Source organism: Aegilops tauschii, chromosome 7 (genome assembly GCF_002575655.3).
Source record: "Aegilops tauschii subsp. strangulata cultivar AL8/78 chromosome 7, Aet v6.0, whole genome shotgun sequence".
Classification (NCBI taxonomy): domain Eukaryota; kingdom Viridiplantae; phylum Streptophyta; class Magnoliopsida; order Poales; family Poaceae; genus Aegilops; species Aegilops tauschii.
Genome location: NC_053041.3, coordinates 15,816,596 through 15,835,155, shown reverse-complemented (window position 1 = coordinate 15,835,155; position 18,560 = coordinate 15,816,596). Strand labels below are relative to the sequence as shown.

Below are 18,560 nucleotides of genomic sequence, written 5' to 3'. Positions count from 1 at the left end.
CTGCACCAGTTGATAGCTGCATCTTACATTAGATATCTACTCATAAATGTAAAGTACATTATTAATTAATGAGAAAGCTACTACATTATTTTGATAAAAAAACATTCTACTGATCATATGAGTTTTATTCTAGCTTCAACAATTCCACTAGTCATGTGCTATTTCTTCTAGCCCGCTCCTGCAGATACTGACAGTAGTCTCTCCACATGGATTCAGCAATTTGATCCCTTTTTGAATGACCCAATGCACGCCGCTCATTGAGAGATTGTACATTACTTCTATATTTTGTATCCCCACTTGGAATATCAACTATATGTTTTGGTCAATATTGGAGCCAACCTAGTCAAACCATTGTTCTCCCCCTCGTGATTGCAAATAAAGTTATGAACTGCACAACATGCTCTGACTATCAGGTTGAGATTCAATTGGGTATTGTGAGGCACACTTCAATACTGGGAAACGCTTCTTCACAACGCCAATGATACGCTCTATGTGATTACGCAGTTGTGCATGCCTGAGATTGAATAGCTCTTTAGCATTTTGTGGCCTTTGGTTGCATTTAGCTTGCTCGTTCAAATGGTACCTGAAATTTCAAAAGATAATGAAGATAGTTATATGTGCACTTAGAGTTGTTGTTCTAATAGAAGAATTCGTTTATACCTGACATTCCAGTAGGGTGCAATAAAATTAGGTGTATTTTCATATCCTGCATCAACCAAATAAAATTTTCCCTCTGGCACATAGAAATAATTTTCTAATGCATCTTGTAGCACTCGAGCATCAGAAGCCGAACCTTCCTAACCCGCACTAACATGGACGAACTGATTATCAAAATTACATGCCACCATGACATTTTGTGATAATGTTCCTTTTCTATTGTGATATGGGTCTTGTAGTCTTGGAGATATGCTAATCGGAACATGCGTCCCATCAATTGCTCCGATACAATCCTTCATAAAGACAAGTAATACTGATGAGAAATATGTAACAATATTTATAAATTATATGTAAGAACTACAAGATGCATACCTGAAAGTACGGCATAAACTTAGGGTTGCTTGAAACTTTTAAAGGAACATTAATTGCTGCCAATAAGAGCACCATGATACTTTGTAGCAGTTTATTGAAATATGTGCTTATAGATTGACCACTATGTTGAAATCGCCCTTGTAGAGTACGGTTGCTTGCATTCACCGAAAGGGTATATAAGAATATTGCTACTTGTTCTTCCACGCAAACAAGCCTCTCATCTTGTAGAAGTTGTCTCTTTCGGAAGCACTTCACCAAATTATGGAATACATATTTTTCCATTCGAAAATCTCTTTTACATCTCAATTCATGACCCTCCAAAACTTCTCTCACGTACTTATCTCCCCTAAGGATGGAAGTGTGAATACGTTGGCGCTTGGTTGAACCTCTCTCGCTTGTGTATACGGCTTTGAGGATGGCCAACTCATCATCTTCTCGGTGTTTACGCTTCAAAAAATTCCCCCACATGGATGGAGCAATTAGGTGGACTTACAGAGGACAGAGAGATGCAAAGAGTGAATGCGCGGAGCGTGGCCGCACAATTCCAGTCCTCGTGCAGCTGTTCCCGCTCAACAGTGACGTAGATGACTGGCGAACTACGCCGTGGTGGGTTGCCACCTCCACGCGTAGCTCCGCTGCGCCTCGATGGTGACGCGAAGAAGGCCAAGCTGATCCTTCTATGTGTAGCTTCGCCACCAGGTGAGTCACAGGCGGCGCCGGGCTGTGGGTGGTCTTTTTTGTATGATATCTCTTTTTATATACAAGCTAGCCGTTCAGCTTCGGTTGTTATGCACGCAGATGTCAAGGGATAGCCAGCTAGCTAGCTACAAAAACGCAACAGAAGTGTATTCAAACGACCGGCTAGCTGCGCGTGCACGCAACGGCTATGTAGCTGCTGGAGTATTTGAACCCAACGGCTAGGTAGTAAAATTTACAGCGTTGTGCGGCAACAACCAAACAATTTCTTTTTATTGTCAATACTTCAAAATATTGTGTTTTGGTAAAACCACTGTATCTCATACCTACAGGAAAAATTACTGCAGTTTTGAATACTTCAGTTTATATAATACTTTGCTATCAAACACAGCAACGCAATGCATGCGTATTGAAATAGGGGCGGTTGCCCCAAATCCCCTTCTTGAAACAAACGCAATGCATGCGACAACATGAAGATGCCAAGTTATAGATACAGGATTCTGTTTCTTTCGTTGCTTCTATCTGAGTTACTGGTAAAATGGGGATATACGTATTTTATATATATATATATATATATATATATATATATATATATATATATATATATATATATATATATATATATATATATATATATATATATATACCTAGAAGCATACGCGCGCAGGCCTAACAGTCAATACACATGCATGCAACCCCGAACGTGGCTGACGAACGCGGCTGAAATAGATCACAAAGGTGACTCGCAGAGATGAAACGTGGCCGGAGACTTGCCGTTACGACATCCAACGTTGCAGTTCACCCGTCACGGCAGCATTGCTCAGGAGTTGTCTAGACTAGAGCATTTAAAAGGCGAAACTGGAGGCCAGTCCAAGCAGACCTACATGTATGGCTCCCGAAACCAATGATTTAGAAAATCCCCCATCGCGTATTCATCGTCCCAGCGTCAGGCAACCTACAGAAGTCCTATCAGTAGCCGCTGCTCACCCCGCATCCACAACTCTTGTTCGACTCCTATCATGTTGTCCGATTTCTGATACCTCCTAACCCTATTGCACGACCTACATGATAGATGATTGTTGCACGAATCTGGCAAGCGAACGTAATTTTGTGAGACCTCATCGAGTGGACGTGTATATGGATATGTATTCTCTTCATCTCCTTTTATGGAGCTCCCTCCAACCAGATGGTGTCTTCTATGAGATGCTGCCCCATGAACGCCCCCAGCCTCCGCATGTGCACCGTGATTTCCTACATCTGATGTGGGCCCTCTCTCCATCCAGAAAATCCTATCTATTATTAACTTGAGGAAAACTGTAGGCAGGCTGACTCCATATATGGCTCTTAAATCCAGTAATTCAAGAACTCGTGCTACGGAATTTATTGGTGCTAAGCACAGCCATGAAAGTCCCTGCGTCAATATTGCCATTCTTGAGAGAACATTTGCCCATCAATAGTTTTATATTTTGCTTGTTGTAAGTCAAAGACCTGTTTGGACCTTCAGTATTAATTATTAAAAAGGGCTTTTTGGAGCTTCGGCTGAAAATTCTTTTGCGCTGGATGAGTCACATAATCATGACATTCCTCATGTTTTGCAGGTGTAACATGAGTTTTCGACCTCTCCGTTAACTGAGGAGAAAATTCACACCACGGAGTTTCAAATAGAACACAACAAGGCCCCTAGGCCAGACGGTTTTCGGCGGAGTTCTATCAATGTTTTTGTTATATGATTAAGGTGTACTTGATTCAGTTGTTTAACCAACTACATACAGAAAATGTTGACATTCCTAGTTTAAACTTTGGGAAAATTATTCTACTGCCCAAGACTAAGGATGCTAGTCGTATTCAGCAATATCCAGCGATTTACCTTCCAAACGACAGCTTTAAAATCTTTACGAAAGTAGCAACTAATCGGTTGAACAGGGTTGCAACTAATTTGGATAGGAAGAAAGGGCCCTGCTCTTATGGCCTGAGACGAAGTCTGGAAACCCAAAAGCCATGGAGGATTGGGTGTTATTAATATTGATTTCCACAACAAAGCCTATCTTATCAAGAATCTTGACAAATTCTATAATAATTTTGACCTTCTTTTGGTTAAGCTAGCATTGGAATGTTAGTACTCTTATTGTATATCTCTACCTAATAATAAAGGACGGAGGCTTTCATAGAGTTCCATACGTCATGTGTTTATATCCGTTAATTTTGTGTGAACCTCAAAGATTGACGGCTGAGATTTAAAAGGAGGAAGAATTTTTTTTTTTGGCTAAACATAACTATTCACACGTTTCCTTGGGCCAAGCACGCCCTAGAGAAGGAGAGCTGCTCGAGCACGGTCGTTCAATTCGGTTTTATTACCCAATAAGAATCGTAGGGGCACAAGGGGAATCGCTGGAGGAGTTCTACAAGGTTCCGTTGGAGAGGTTGGGATGGACAACGTGGAGAGCTCCTCCTGTTCAGCGTCTCCTCAACCCTCGCCATCTCCTCGGCATCTGTCTCGGCGCCCGACGAGGAGCTGCTTTGTTGCCCACCGACGTCGCCTCCCCAACCCAGCCGTCCTCCACCGCTCCGCTCATGGGCATGTGGAAACGGGGCACGGGCCGCAACACTGGGCCGGAGGACACTGAGGAGAGCGCATGGGTAAGCGGCGGGAGGCCCTGCACAGGCAAAGCTCCGCGGACAAATTACTTCGCTGAAGAACTTCAGGCTTTGGTCGTACAGGTAGCAGCAGAAGCCCACACGCACGATGCTGCATCATTGGTTCGACGGATGCAGAGGACGTTGTATGACTTTTACATCTTCTACAGATCCGACTGCTGGCAAATTGCACCAGGCCATCCCTCGGCGGTTTCAGTGGCACTCCAACGTCCCACACTCTTCCTCGAGTCGAGACCCCCGGTGCGGGCGTGCGTCCAGCAGGAGTATCTACAAGCGTCGGTTTTGCTCGATGCCTCGACACCATCGTTCGCTATCTGGAGGAGGAGGGGGTTGGTGAGACCGAGGTGTCCAATGGCAAGAAGGCGGCCGGCGACGCGAAGGAGTACCTCGTTCTCGAGCGTGCAGCTGGCACGACCCATAGCCCGGAATGAGCCGCAGCTCTTTGGGCTTTAGATCGAAGCATGAATTTTTCCTTCTGTTAACCTGAATGCCGAGTTGCTGACTCGCCTGAATGTTATATTTTGGAGCTTCAACCAAACCTACAAATTGAGATGAATATTCAGAGATATAAGTGATACAAACCGCCATGCAAGACAAGTCGCCAAACCTACTAGATGTGGAATTGGACAGAGCAATTTTCTAGAAGTTACAACCATGCAAGACAAGTCATGGCACAAGGTGCCAACGGTGGAGGGAGAGTCGCGGTTTGCAGAAGGGTGGCCATGGTGTGAGACGCCGCCAGCAAAAGGCCAGTTGCTGCTGATGGAGTGCCCATCGAAGCAGTCACAGTCCAATCGCTGCTGACCTGAACGACCGATACCCGTCGGCGGAAGGCAGTGCCTAATCTTCGGTGGAAGTCTAGAAGGTGTTCGCAGCGCTCCAGACGATCGAATACGAATCCTATCAGCTCATAAACGCATGAAGATTCGAGGACTTATTCACCTAGATGGTGAATAAAAGAAAGGGCGTTATCAACTAATTGGTGTTCAAGTGGCTTGCTAGAGACTCATCTATGATCCATGTTGTTCGTCTTATCTCTGATGGTCCACAACAGAAATTTTCTGATCTTCACGGAAAACCAGTTTTACTGGATACAACGCCACTGATATATGTACACAGTACCGGTTGCACCTGATAGTAAGAATGATACTCAATTTGACAGGTAAAGTGCTAATGCACAACGAGATGGATGCTACTGCATGGTCGCCTCAGCCATATCCGCCTCTCGAAACTGAATATTTTGAAATATTCAAAAAGCTTATTGAGACTATTGATAGTGTTTCTCTACTACTCGAAGGCAATAGACGGGGTTGCCTCAGCCATGTCTGCCTCTCATAACTGAATGTTATGTCTGAAAATATCCAAAAAAAAAACTTATTGAGACTATTGATAGTGCTTCTCTACTACTGGAAGAAGATACTGAATAATCATTAGTCATTAATGTGATTATTTTCCATTTGAATCCACTACCCTTTTTGTGATGGAATTGATACCATCAAACTTGCCCGTCTTTGTAGAGTCATGTTGTGTTGTTTTTTCTTCAGTTGAACACATTGAACACTGTCTAGAATGCAAGCAATTAGGAAATACTTATTGCTAACATTTATTCATTCCAAAGATTTGTGGCCTTTTGAATTTGTAATTTAGAGAAGGTTGAATCCCTAAAATATGTGCATCCCGTTGCAATGCACGGGCCTTTTTCCTAGTGTATACATATGGACAAACGGTAGAAGTATTGTTTTCTCTACGGTTTCCTGCTTAAAAAATATCAGTTCAGTCAATTTCTGCGAGATATGATGAAGGTAAATTGACCGAATAGAGACGGCCGTGGTGTCCCTGAGCGACATCGAGTTTGCAAGGCAAGGCTCTGCTGCTAACCAATGCCTCGCAGACAGAGGCAATGCGGTGATTATGCGTGGGCACGAGGGTTGGTCACTGGATGCCCAAGGAGGGGTGGTTGGAGGGATGTCTAGGCCAGTGGTCGGAGTGGTGGAGGGAACAATCCGAAAATTGAATTTTTGAACGAAAAATTGATGAAATATGACTGAAAGAAGACCAAAATTGTACACATTTTTTAAATCCTACAACAATGGAATAAAGCAGAATCAAACTAGACAACACCGATCCATTGATTGCTTATGCACCCACAAATCGAGGTGGTGTTGCCTATTGCATGAGTTGCAATAGCAGATGCCCGACGGACACAGCCGTCGATCACGGTGATACCCAGCTTGGTTGGAGTTGCTATAGCACGGAACATCAGGACATGCTGCCCGTCCTGGGAGGAGGCGTCTAAAATCTTTGTGCTATAACCTAGTATACAACTTTCACATATATTACCAACACAGCGATATGTCATAGGACCACAATGACAAAGTTGTTCTCCAGAGCGTGTCATTCTTGCATCGCTGACCTCCAAGTTGGCAAGTGCAGGTAGCGTGGCGGGCATTCCCAGCGTCAAGCCATGCAGAAGGTTGGGGTTGTCTTAGACAAATTTGGATAGGAAGAAAGGGGCCCCCAAAAGCCATGCAGGACTGGCTGTTATTAATATTGATTTGCACAACAAGGCCTTGCTTATCAATAATCTTCACAAATTCCATAATAATTTGGACCTTGCATGGGTTAAGCTAGCATGGAAATGTTAGTACTCTTATTGTATATGTATACATACGAACAAGCGGCAGAAGTATTGTTTTTTGTACGGTTTCCAACTTAAAAAATATCAGTTCAGTCGATTCCCGCGAGATATGATGAAGGTACATTGAACGAATAGAGACGGCCGTGGTGTCCCTGGGCGACATCAAGTTCGGAAGGCAGGGCGATGCTGCTAGCCAAGGCCTCGCTGGCAGAGGCAATGCGGTGATTATGTGTGGGCGCGAGGGTTGATTGGTGCATGGTTGGAGGGATGTCGAGGACAGTGGTTGAAGGAGTGGGTGGAATAATCCAAAATTTTAGCGAAACATTGAAGAATATGAATGAAAAAAACACTGAAATTGTAAACATTTTTTTAATCCCACAACAATGGAATATAGCAGAATCAAACTAGACAGCACTGATCCATTGATTGCTTATACACCACCAATCGCTCAGTACAATTTTATTTAGGAGACTACCACGAATCCTAAACTGCTATCAGCGGGAATACCACAATACATACTAGTCGTCTTGCTCCAATAAGTACATCAATCATGCTCCCAGACATACGCGTCTGCTCCACTCTCCGCGGGTCCCATTCTGTCCGCCTTGATGAGCATGCCTACGCCCAAACTAATTTCCCGTCGTGGACATAGTCAGCAGAGGGGACCCATAGGTCCATGTAGCTCTACTGCCTCGCCAACCATGGACGTACGCCGCGCACATCATTCGGCCAACGACCGTGCCATGGCTGTCCAAATGTTGCTAGCTTTCCATCGAGTTATCGTGAAAGCTTGTGGACACAGTCATCACGCCGCGTCTAGCTCCACGAAGCCGGGGACGATGGGCTCCAGCAGGAGGCGGTGGCGCATAGGAGAGTTTGGGGAATTTTATTATTTCTAGGGTTTGGGGGTCAGCTCTGACTTTTAAAGTAGAGGGAAGAGCAATGCATACTGGGCTGAAGGCTGGATCGGGCCAAAATTTCAAATAGGCCCAATTTTTTATGGCCAGTAGACAATTCTACTGGGCCTTAACAAAATGGCCAGATCTCGCCAGTAATTTGTTCAACACCCTAAGCCCATGGGTTCACTCATGTTTGTCCTCCTTAATTAAACTGTACCGAACGTATGCACTTCCCTCTCCATGCGAAAGCCCGTGTGCATGGCTGTCACAATCACCATGACATCCTCATCCTTTTTACTCAGCCATAAGAGTTATGGGAGGACTTGATCTATGATTTTAGTAATTTACAAGATGACATCATCATCAACGAAAATTAAGATATAAACACTCTTCCACATTTGTCAAGGCTCAAGGGCCATGATTTTTTTTCTGTTGAAGTGAATATATTAATATTGAGAAGATAACAGTTACCCTTGAACTCCAGACCAACATGATCTCAAGAGCTAGTAAAGAAATTGAGGATGCACACAGCGAAAAAACCTCTGGGGTAACTGGATAGGTGCATAAAAAATGACGCCTCCAGGAAAGAAACGATGCACGATACTAGATGTTGGTGGACTCGGCCGCTATGGTCAGTCCATGGGTTTCACCCCGTAGTGGAGTTTGAGTAAACTCGTGCAGTCCCTTAACCAAGGGAATCATGAGTTGATGGCGTCTCAATACCATGGCCATGTTCAAAAAATGAAGTGCCACGGCTTCCACAAGTTCGACAACATGTTGGAGGATCTGACACCTAAGTACCATCATCAACATGCAAGTGACATCTGAAGCACTTTCTCGGTTACTCGTCTAATAGGGGTCCAATGAAATACTTCCCTGGCAGTTTACCATGTGCATGCGCTAGGAACAACAATGTTGATTTCTTTGTCACAGACTTGTAAATTATGTTAAGGACTTTTAAATGGGAATGTTACAATCGATAGATGTTAACCTTTCTGTTTTCAGAAAATGTTTTGTGTGATTCCCATGCCGCTCTTACATCTGTTCTCTTTGGAAACGGGAACTTTGATTAATGTGCCAAAGTATGAAACTAGGACAAAGCACTAGTAGAAAAAGGGGCTTTCGTTCGGACCTAGCCAGCCCATTAGTCCCGGTTCTGCCACGAACCGGGACCAATGGAGGCATTTGTCCCGGTTCGTGAGCCTAGGGGGCCGGCCGGGGCCTCGTGGGCATTGGTCCCGGTTCGTCTGGGCCCATTTGTCCCGGCTCTTGGCACGAACCGGGACCAATGGGCCTCGCTCCTGGCCCACAACAATTGGTCCCGGTTCGTGGCAGGAACTGGGATAGAAGGATGGCCTTTAGTCCCGGTTACAGCCACGAACCGGGACAAATGAGTTGCCTATATATACCCCATCGCCGGCAAGCAGAGCACTCCACAGTGCTCTGTTTTTTGCTGGCCGGCGAGGAAGGGCATTTGGGTGCTCTAGCTCACCTCTTATGCATGTGAGGTGTTTGATGAAATGCCCGAGCCACACTAGTTAAGCTTTCTCCTCTCGAAGCTCGACCTCCGAGCTCCATTTTTTCCGAGATTTGTCTAGGTTTAGCAGTCCATCACGCCCCGTCCTCGTCTTCACCGCCGTCGATCGCCCACGCCGATCTCGTCGCCGGCACCACCGTGGTGTGCCTCTTGTTCTTATCTTCTTTCTGAAAGAAAAAAAATCTTACTTTAGATAGATACTTGTCTAATCTTCTTACTTTTGACACACATAATTATATATAATGCACGCAGATGAACCGACAATGGATGTACGGTGACAGACACACCTCTGAGTACATTAAGGGCGTGCATAATTTTCTCGAAGTGGCTAAGGCAAACAAGCAGAATGGTTTTATGTGTTGTCCATGCCCTAATTATGGGAATACGAGGTCTTACTCTGACAAGAAAATCCTTCACACCCACCTACTTTATAAGGGTTTCATGCCACACTATAATGTTTGGACGAAGCACGGAGAAATAGGGGTTATGATGGAAGATAGCGAAGAAGAAGAGGACGATGACAACTATGTGCCCCCTGAATACGGTGATGCTGCAACTGGGGAAGCTGAAGATCAAGAGGAAGCTGAAGATCTAGAGGAACCAGACGATTTGCCCGATTATGATCTCCGCCGGGTCATTGTTGATGCAAGGGAAAAGTGCGAAAGTGAAAAGGAGAAGCTGAAGTTCGATCGCATGTTAGAGGATCACAAAAAAGGGTTGTACCCCAATTGCGAAGATGGCAACACAAAGCTCGGTAGCGTACTGGAATTGCTGCAGTGGAAGGCAGAGAATGTTGTGCCTGACAAAGGATTTGAGAAGCTACTGAAAATATTGAAGAAGAAGCTTCCAAAGGATAACGAATTGCCCTACAGTACGTACGCAGCAAAGAAGGTCGTATGCCCTCTAGGATTGGAGGTGGAGAAGATACATGCATACCCTAATGACTGCATCCTCTACCGCGGTGCGTACAAGGATTTGAACGCATGCCCGGTATGCGGTGCATTGCGATATAAGATCAGACGAGATGACCCTGGTGATGTTGAGGGTGAGCCCCGCAGGAAGAGGGTTTCTGCGAAGGTGATGTGGTATGCTCCTATAATACCACGGTTGAAACGACTGTTCAGAAACAAAGAGCATGCCAAGTTGATGCGATGGCACAGTGAGGACCGTAAGAAAGACGGGAAGTTGAGAGCACCCGCTGACGGGTCACAGTGGAGAAAATTCGAGAGAAAGTTCTGGGCTGAGTTTGCAAGTGACCCAAGGAACGTATGGTTTGCTTTAAGCGCAGATGGCATTAATCCTTTCGGGGAGCAGAGCAGCAATCACAGCACCAGGCCCGTGACTCTATGTATGTATAACCTTCCTCCTTGGATGTGCATGAAGCGGAAGTTCATTATGATGCCAATTCTCATCCAAGGCCCTAAGCAACCCGGCAACGACATTGATGTGTACCTAAGGCCATTAGTTGAAGAACTCTTACAGCTGTGGAATGGAACAGGTGTACGTGCGTGGGATGAGCACATGGGGGAAGAATTTGACCTAAAGGCTTTGCTGTTCGTGACCATCAATGATTGGCCCACTCTCAGTAACCTTTCAGGACAGACAAACAAGGGATACCACGCATGCACTCACTGTTTAGCTGACACCGAAAGTATATACCTGGACAGATACAGGAAGAATGTGTACCTGGGCCATCGTCGATTTCTCCCGACCAACCATCAATGTCGAAAGAAAGGCAATCATTTCAAGGGCGAGGCAGATTACCGGAAGAAGCCCGCCATGCGTACCGGTGATCACGTACTTGCTATGGTCTCTAATTTACACGTAATATTTGGAAAGGGTCCTGGCGGACTAGCTGTTCCGAATGACGCTGAGGGACGCGCACCCATGTGGAAGAAGAAATCTATATTTTGGGACCTACCCTACTGGAAAGAGCTAGAGGTACGCTCTTCAATCGACGTGATGCACGTAACGAAGAACCTTTGCGTGAACCTGTTAGGCTTCTTGGGCGTGTATGGGAAGACAAAAGATACACCTGAGGCAAGGGAGGACCTGCAACATTTGCACGAAAAAGACGGCATGCCTCCAAAGCAGTACGAAGGTCCTGCCAGCTATGCTCTTACCAAAGAAGAGAAGGAAATCTTTTTTGAATGCCTGCTCAGTATGAAGGTCCCGACTGGCTTCTCGTCGAATATAAAGGGAATAATAAATATTCCAGAGAAAAAGTTCCAGAACCTAAAGTATCATGACTGCCACGTGATTATGACACAACTGCTTCCGGTTGCATTGAGGGGGCTTCTACCGGAAAACGTCCGATTAGCCAATGTGAAGCTATGTGCATTCCTCAATGCAATCTCTCAGAAGGTGATCGATCCAGAAATCATACGAAGGCTAGGGAGTGATGTGGCGCAATGTCTTGTCAGTTTTGAGCTGGTGTTCCCACCATCCTTCTTCAATATCATGACGCGCGTCCTAGTTCATGTAGTCGACGAGATTGTCATTCTGGCCCCGTATTTCTACACAATATGTTCCCCTTTGAGAGGTTCATGGGAGTCCTAAAGAAATATGCCCGTAACCGTGCTAGGCCAGAAGGAAGCATCTCCATGGGCCATCAAACAGAGGATGTCATTGGGTTTTGTGTTAACTTCATTCCTGGCCTTAAGAAGATAGGTCTCCCTAAATCGCGGTATGATGGGAGACTGACAGGAAAAGGCACGCTAGGAGCGGACTCAATAATATGCAGGGACGGGCATTCTTGGTCTCAAGCACACTACACAGTTCTACAGAACTCTACCTTGGTGACCCCGTATGTCGATGAACACAAGAACAGTCTGCGCTCCAAACACCCGGAGCAGTGTGACGACTGAATTACATGTGAACACATCAGGACTTTCAGCAGTTGGTTGGAAACACGTCTCAGAGGTGACACCATTGTTTGTGATGAGTTGTACTCGTTGTCCAGGGGACCATCTTCGACTGTATTGACTTACAAAGGATACGAGATAAATGGGAATACATTTTACACGATCGCCGAAGATCAAAAGAGCACCAACCAAAACAGCGGTGTCCGCTTTGATGCAGCAACCGAGAGGGGAAAGGACACATATTATGGTTACATAATGGACATATGGGAACTTGACTACGGACATGATTTTAAGGTCGCTTTGTTTAAGTGCAAATGAGTCAATCTGTCAGGAGGCGGGGTACAGGTAGACCCACAGTACGGAATGACAATAGTGGATCTGAACAATCTTGGGTACACTGACGAACCGTTCGTCCTAGCCAATGATGTGGCACAGGTTATCTATGTGAAGGACAAGTCTACCAAACCGAGAAAAAGAAAAGATAAGGAAGCGTATACATCATATGATGAGCCAAAGCGCCACATAGTTCTTTCAGGAAAAAGGGACATAGTGGGAGTGGAGGGCAAGACAGACATGTGTGAAGATTATGAAAAGTTTCATGAAATTCCTCCCTTCAAAGTCAAGGCTGACCCAAGCATCCTGATAAACGATGAAGATTATCCATGGTTACGGCGTAATAAGCAAAGCACACAAGCGAAAAAAAAGTGAAGACTTTCTCTCCACAACTATTATGATGATACCATGCCAACTCTCAACCTTTTCATAGTTCATTTGAAATGCCTGTTGTAACAGACGAGTTTCCCTATGAAATCCTGATACTTCGAAACAGATTGTCCGTTTTGTACACGAAGTGCATCCATGTCCGTATGAAATCCCGATACAGGTTGAAATGATGATACCATGCCAACTTTCAACCTTTTTAGAGTTCATTTGTAGTGCTTTTCAATTTCATGGTCTTATAGCTCAAAATAATCAGTAAATGCATGGAAAATAACAAATGAAGTAAGAAAGGGTTGAAAATCGATGATGTGGCTTTGAATGGTGCATTTTGAACACAGAAAAACTATGGATTTCAAATAAGTTCAAAAAAATGAAATCCCTTTGTAACAGATGAGCTTTCGTCCGAAACCCTGATACTTCGAAAGAGATTGTCCGTTTTGTACACGAAGTGCATCTAGTTTTTGCCTAACCCTCTCAACTTTCTTGCACATGGTATGTGGGTGAAATGATGATACCATGCCAATTTTCAATCTTTTCGGAGTTCATTTGAAATGCTTTTCAATTTCAGGGTCTTATAGCTCAAAAAACAGTAAATGCATGAAAAATAATAAAATGCATAAAACTATAATATTTGTTATGATCAACTAAAAACTAAAATCAATTAAAATATTCTGTTATGATGAACTAAAATAAAACTATAATATTCTTCAATAGCAAAAAGAATCAACTAAAAAGCTTTTATAAAACTATAATAGCAAAAGGAATCAACTAAAAAGCTTATATAAACCTCTAGTATTTTTGAAACTAAAATTATATAAAATTTATGCAAGTTATATTAACAAAGTATTTTTTGTTCAAAACATTAATAGCATTTATTTTTATAGTAAATTTATTCATAAAACTAGTGATTCACAAAGATTTAAAAAAATTCAAATTTTAAAACTAATGGCACTAACAGAAAGTTTATAATTTTTGTGACCTAAAAGCAAAAAAAATCACTAAAAACTATAAGTATTTAGTTTTAAGTAGAAATAAAAAAAGAAAAAGTAAAAAATGCCACCTACTGGACATCCACGGCCTGAATACGACTAGAAACCCTACAATGGGCCAGGATTCAGGCCCGTAGAAGGCCCAATAGGCCCAACATGCATGGCAAAGTAGAGATTAGGCCCGTAAGCCTGCAATAGAGAGGAGCTCAAGTGGGTGGTGGCAGCGAAGCTTATAAACCACTCCGAGCCCCTCCCAACTAGCGAGGTGGGACTAAACTTCCCACCGCACCATGCCAGGACAAGGCCTCTGGTCCCGGTTCGTGCCACCAACCGGGACCATAGGTGGGCATTCGTACCGGTTCGTGGCACCAACCGGTACCAATGCCCACCTATGGTCCCGGTTGGGCCACGAACCGGTACCAATGCCCACCTATGGTCCCGGTTGGTGGCACCAACCGGGACCATAGGCCTCAGTTTCCCGCCCTTTGGGCTGCCGAAAAGAGACCTTTGGTCCCGGTTGGTGGCACCAACCGGGACCATAGGTGGGCATTGGTACCGGTTGGTGCCACGAATCGGTACCGTTGGTTTTGCCATATAAGGTAGCACTTGTGAAAATTTCGCCAACTGCTCCCATTCCCCCCGACGCCGCCAGGCCGTTCCTCGTCATCGTCGCCGTCGCCGCCCCGAGCCCCTGCCCCAACGCCGTCGCCACGCCCCTGACCCGCCGTCGACGTCGTCCTCACCGTCGCCGTCGCCGCCCCCGAGCCACTCCTCCCCGAGGCATCGCCGCGCGCGCGTAACCCCTCCCCCACGAGCCCGCCGTCCTCGTCGCCGTCATTGTCGCCGGCTCGTCATCGTCCTCGTCACCGGCCTCGTCGCCGTCCTGCCACGAGCCCCCAGTGAGCCCCTTCCCATCACGATCCGTTAGTGCATTTTTAGCATTTTTTGTTCATAGTTTTTTGTTCATAGTCTTTTTTTTTCATAGTTTTTTGTTCATAGCATTTTTAGGCTGTATAGTTTTTTTGTTCATATTTATTTGTTCATAGCATTTTTAGGCTGTATAGTTTTATTTTAGGTTATTAGTTCTACTGTTAGTGCATTTAAAGTTAGTTTATTTTTAGTTGAACTAGTTGATTAATTAATAAAACTACTTTATTTTACTATATATAGAAGTAGTTTATTTTTAGTAAGTACTACTTTATTTTATTTATAGTAAGTGCTTAGTAGTTGAACTAGTTGATTTAATAAAACTACTTTATTTTACTATATATAGAAGTAGTTTATTTTTAGTAAGTACTACTTTATTTTATTTATAGTAAGTGCTTAATTAGTAGTTGATTTAATAAAACTACTTTATTTTACTATAGAAGTAGTTTATTTTTAGCAAGGAAATTAATAGAACTAGTTTATTTTTTTAGTTAAAGCAATTATTCCCGCATCGACGTCGACGATGCCTATCCCGCATCCTCGTCGTCGACTCGGCGGAGGAGGCCGGCTTGATCAGAGGGGCCATGTCCGGGACAGGGCTCCGCCGGGCTGGTTTTGGGAGGTGCTACCTTCCGGGGGGCGTAGGTTGGTGAGGACCTAGCCCGTTGTTGACCCGATCCTTGTTTGGTGGTGGTCGTGTGGGCCAGTGACGGTGCCGAGGCTTCCGGACACCGCGGAGGTGGTACGTCATCGTGTCAGCGAGGAGGACAAGCACGTCCGTCGCTAAATGGTTGCGTTGGAGGGCAGGTTCGACAATACCTGGCAGGTTCTTCAGGGATCTCACTGGAGCGATCCTGTGATGGTTCCTTCTCTTTGGGTGTCCACCGCCCGCGCCGATACCCATCGGGCGCTACGGTTCTAGCTGTACTGGCGATGCTATATGTATGATAGTATTCGAGGTGTATTAGTGATAATATTCAGCGATGTACGGACGCATGGAGATGATGTAGTTTTGCTTATAATTGAATGCATCCTTATTTGAATACTACTTTATTTTGCGATTTGATTTTTCTTATTGAATGCTCAAATTGGAAAACTACTCCTACTTTGAATGCTAAAATTAGAGAGCACTATGCAAGGCGTATGCATATGATTAGTTGATAGCTTATAGGGTTTTTGTTTTCGCAGAAATCTAGGAGCCCCCGGCCCCTCCATCATCCCCGCCGTCGTCCCCGTCACCGACCCCCTCCGACCTCGAGGTGAGACCAGCCAAATCCTCTTTTAGAAAGATAATTAAACGATATTTCGGGTTGACTTTAAGTCTGTCGAGTCTCCACCATATATGAGAGGACGAAAAATCCCGACTGTTGTCGTGGGGGTAGCTTCTCCTTTGTTCCCGTGTGCTAGACAATTTGGTGTAATGCACTCGGGAACGAAAGGAGGAGCTACCATCACCGACGGTCGCAAATGTCAGAGAGGAATCAGTGAGGGAGAGTTCCACCATATATATATGAGAGGATGAAGAATCCCGACTGTTGTCGTGGGGGTCGCTTCTCCTTCGTTCCCGTGTGCTAGACATTTTTGTGTAATGCACTCGGGGACAAATGGAGGAGCGACCATCATCAACGGTCGAATGTATACACCACGTGAGCTGAGACTTTTCAAGAAAAGACTCGACAAACCGATAGTCAACCCATGATGAATAATAATGATCTAATTTAGTTTTTGTAGTACATATATTTAATTGTACAAGTTTAATTTTTGAATTATGAACGTAGGAAATGTCGTCATCGGACGACGAAAGTCTCCTGGGGGAGTGTGGCTGGTGCCACGACGATCGAGGTTTGTGCGACAGGCCTCACCTGGACGATGATCGGCGCTTCGGCATTAAGCTCGAGGAGACCTTCGATGTTGAAACGGTACGCAACGGCGACAAGTGTTTTTTCATAATTAAGCATGACTTCAACTATTTCAACATGTAATTTTCATCTTTTACAATTCGAGTATAGCTTATCCCATGCCATGCAAGACGCTATGTCTTGGAGAGGATGGATTTTGAAGATCATGAAAATTTTGAAACGAAGAAAATTCACCTAAGGACCCATCATGATGTGGATTTTTGAAGTAAATCTGTATAATACTGAGAGCGTAACCCATTTTGGTTGCAAAAATTGGGAAGCATTTTGCAAGATGTATGGTTTTGATGAGGGTATGCTTGTCACCATGGATCTTGGTGATCCTGACATCGACCAAGACAATATGGACATTTGGGTCCTTGTTGATACGCCTCCAGTTCTACCGCTATGTGAGTTTCTCAAACATAGTTAATTATTAACTAATTTATATTGTTTATTTCAAAATAGTTGACAGCTAACAATGTGCGGAACATGGTAGACAAAACCCACTACACCGATGGCTTCGAGTTAACTTATCAGGAGAAAAATCATCTGGTCGGATTTTGTACTGATCTTGAGAATTACAATATCTACAATCAAACTCCTCAACATTATGGTCAATACGTGCCACTAGTGCACGTGTTGAACTACGGTAACTACCATGGAGATACCCTGGTAAGATTTTTTTACTATTACAACATCCATGCATCTTTTGCATACTTCTAAAACTAGTACATCATTGCTAACTATGAAGTTATTACTATGTTTTTCAACAGAGAATCCCAGAGGATTGTGTACCTCATTTGATGTATCGGAATGGCAGCCTTGGTGTTTTGAACATATATCCAGGTCATCCTACGAATCTCAACTGTCCATACCGGATTTCTAAAAGAAGTGGAGACATGCTAATCAGAGAATGGAAAAAATGTATGGACAGTCGTAAGGAGGTTCTTGGAAGCAAAAGGAAGCGCCGCGCAAGAATTGGAGACAGGATGATCTCCATTCTTCATAATGGAGAGTCAGGGTCTATATTGTTTTATGCTATTTTACCTTAAATGGGGTATTTAGGTCCTCCATAATACTGATGATCATGTGCTAAGAACAATTAAGTAGGGTTGGTTCGATGACTATCAGGATGATGATCGTATGAGTTGTTATTAATAAGGAGTAGAAGTTGTATGATGATGATTAGTAGGACTTGTTATTGTGATGATGCATGATGCGAGCATGAAGAGTTATTTTATATCTGTGGGTGAAATGAACATGGATTGGATTGAAGTGAAGCCAACATGCATGTGGTGCATGTCGAAACTAGTACAATCCAAACTTGATCAAGTTAGGATTAGTATTACTTTCGACATGCACCACATGTTGCCTCACTTCAATCTAAGTCATGTTTACAAATAGCTGTATAGTAGTAGCACGGAGATAAGAGAGGACACATCTCTCTATTAGCTACCTATAACAACCTAAATTAACCCCCAAAACCCCAAACCACCTCCTTTCAAAAAAAAAACAGCCCCTGAAATGCTGACGCGTGGAAGCTTATTGGTCCCGGTTGGTGCTACCAATCGGGACCAAAGGCCCTCCTGCCTGGGCTCGCCGGAGCGGCCACGTGGAGGCCCGTCTGTCCCGGTTGGTATAAGAACCGGGACTAAAGGCCTAGGGCATTAGTAATGACCCTTTAGTCCCGGTTCCACAACCGGGACAG

At 44.3% G+C, this 18,560-nt stretch overlaps 1 pseudogene; it reads right to left on the bottom strand.

Moving 5' to 3' along the window:
* Window positions 1-381: 381 nt before the first annotated feature.
* LOC141026655 (uncharacterized) lies at window positions 382-1,497 on the bottom strand (annotated as a pseudogene).
* Window positions 1,498-18,560: the final 17,063 nt, after the last annotated feature.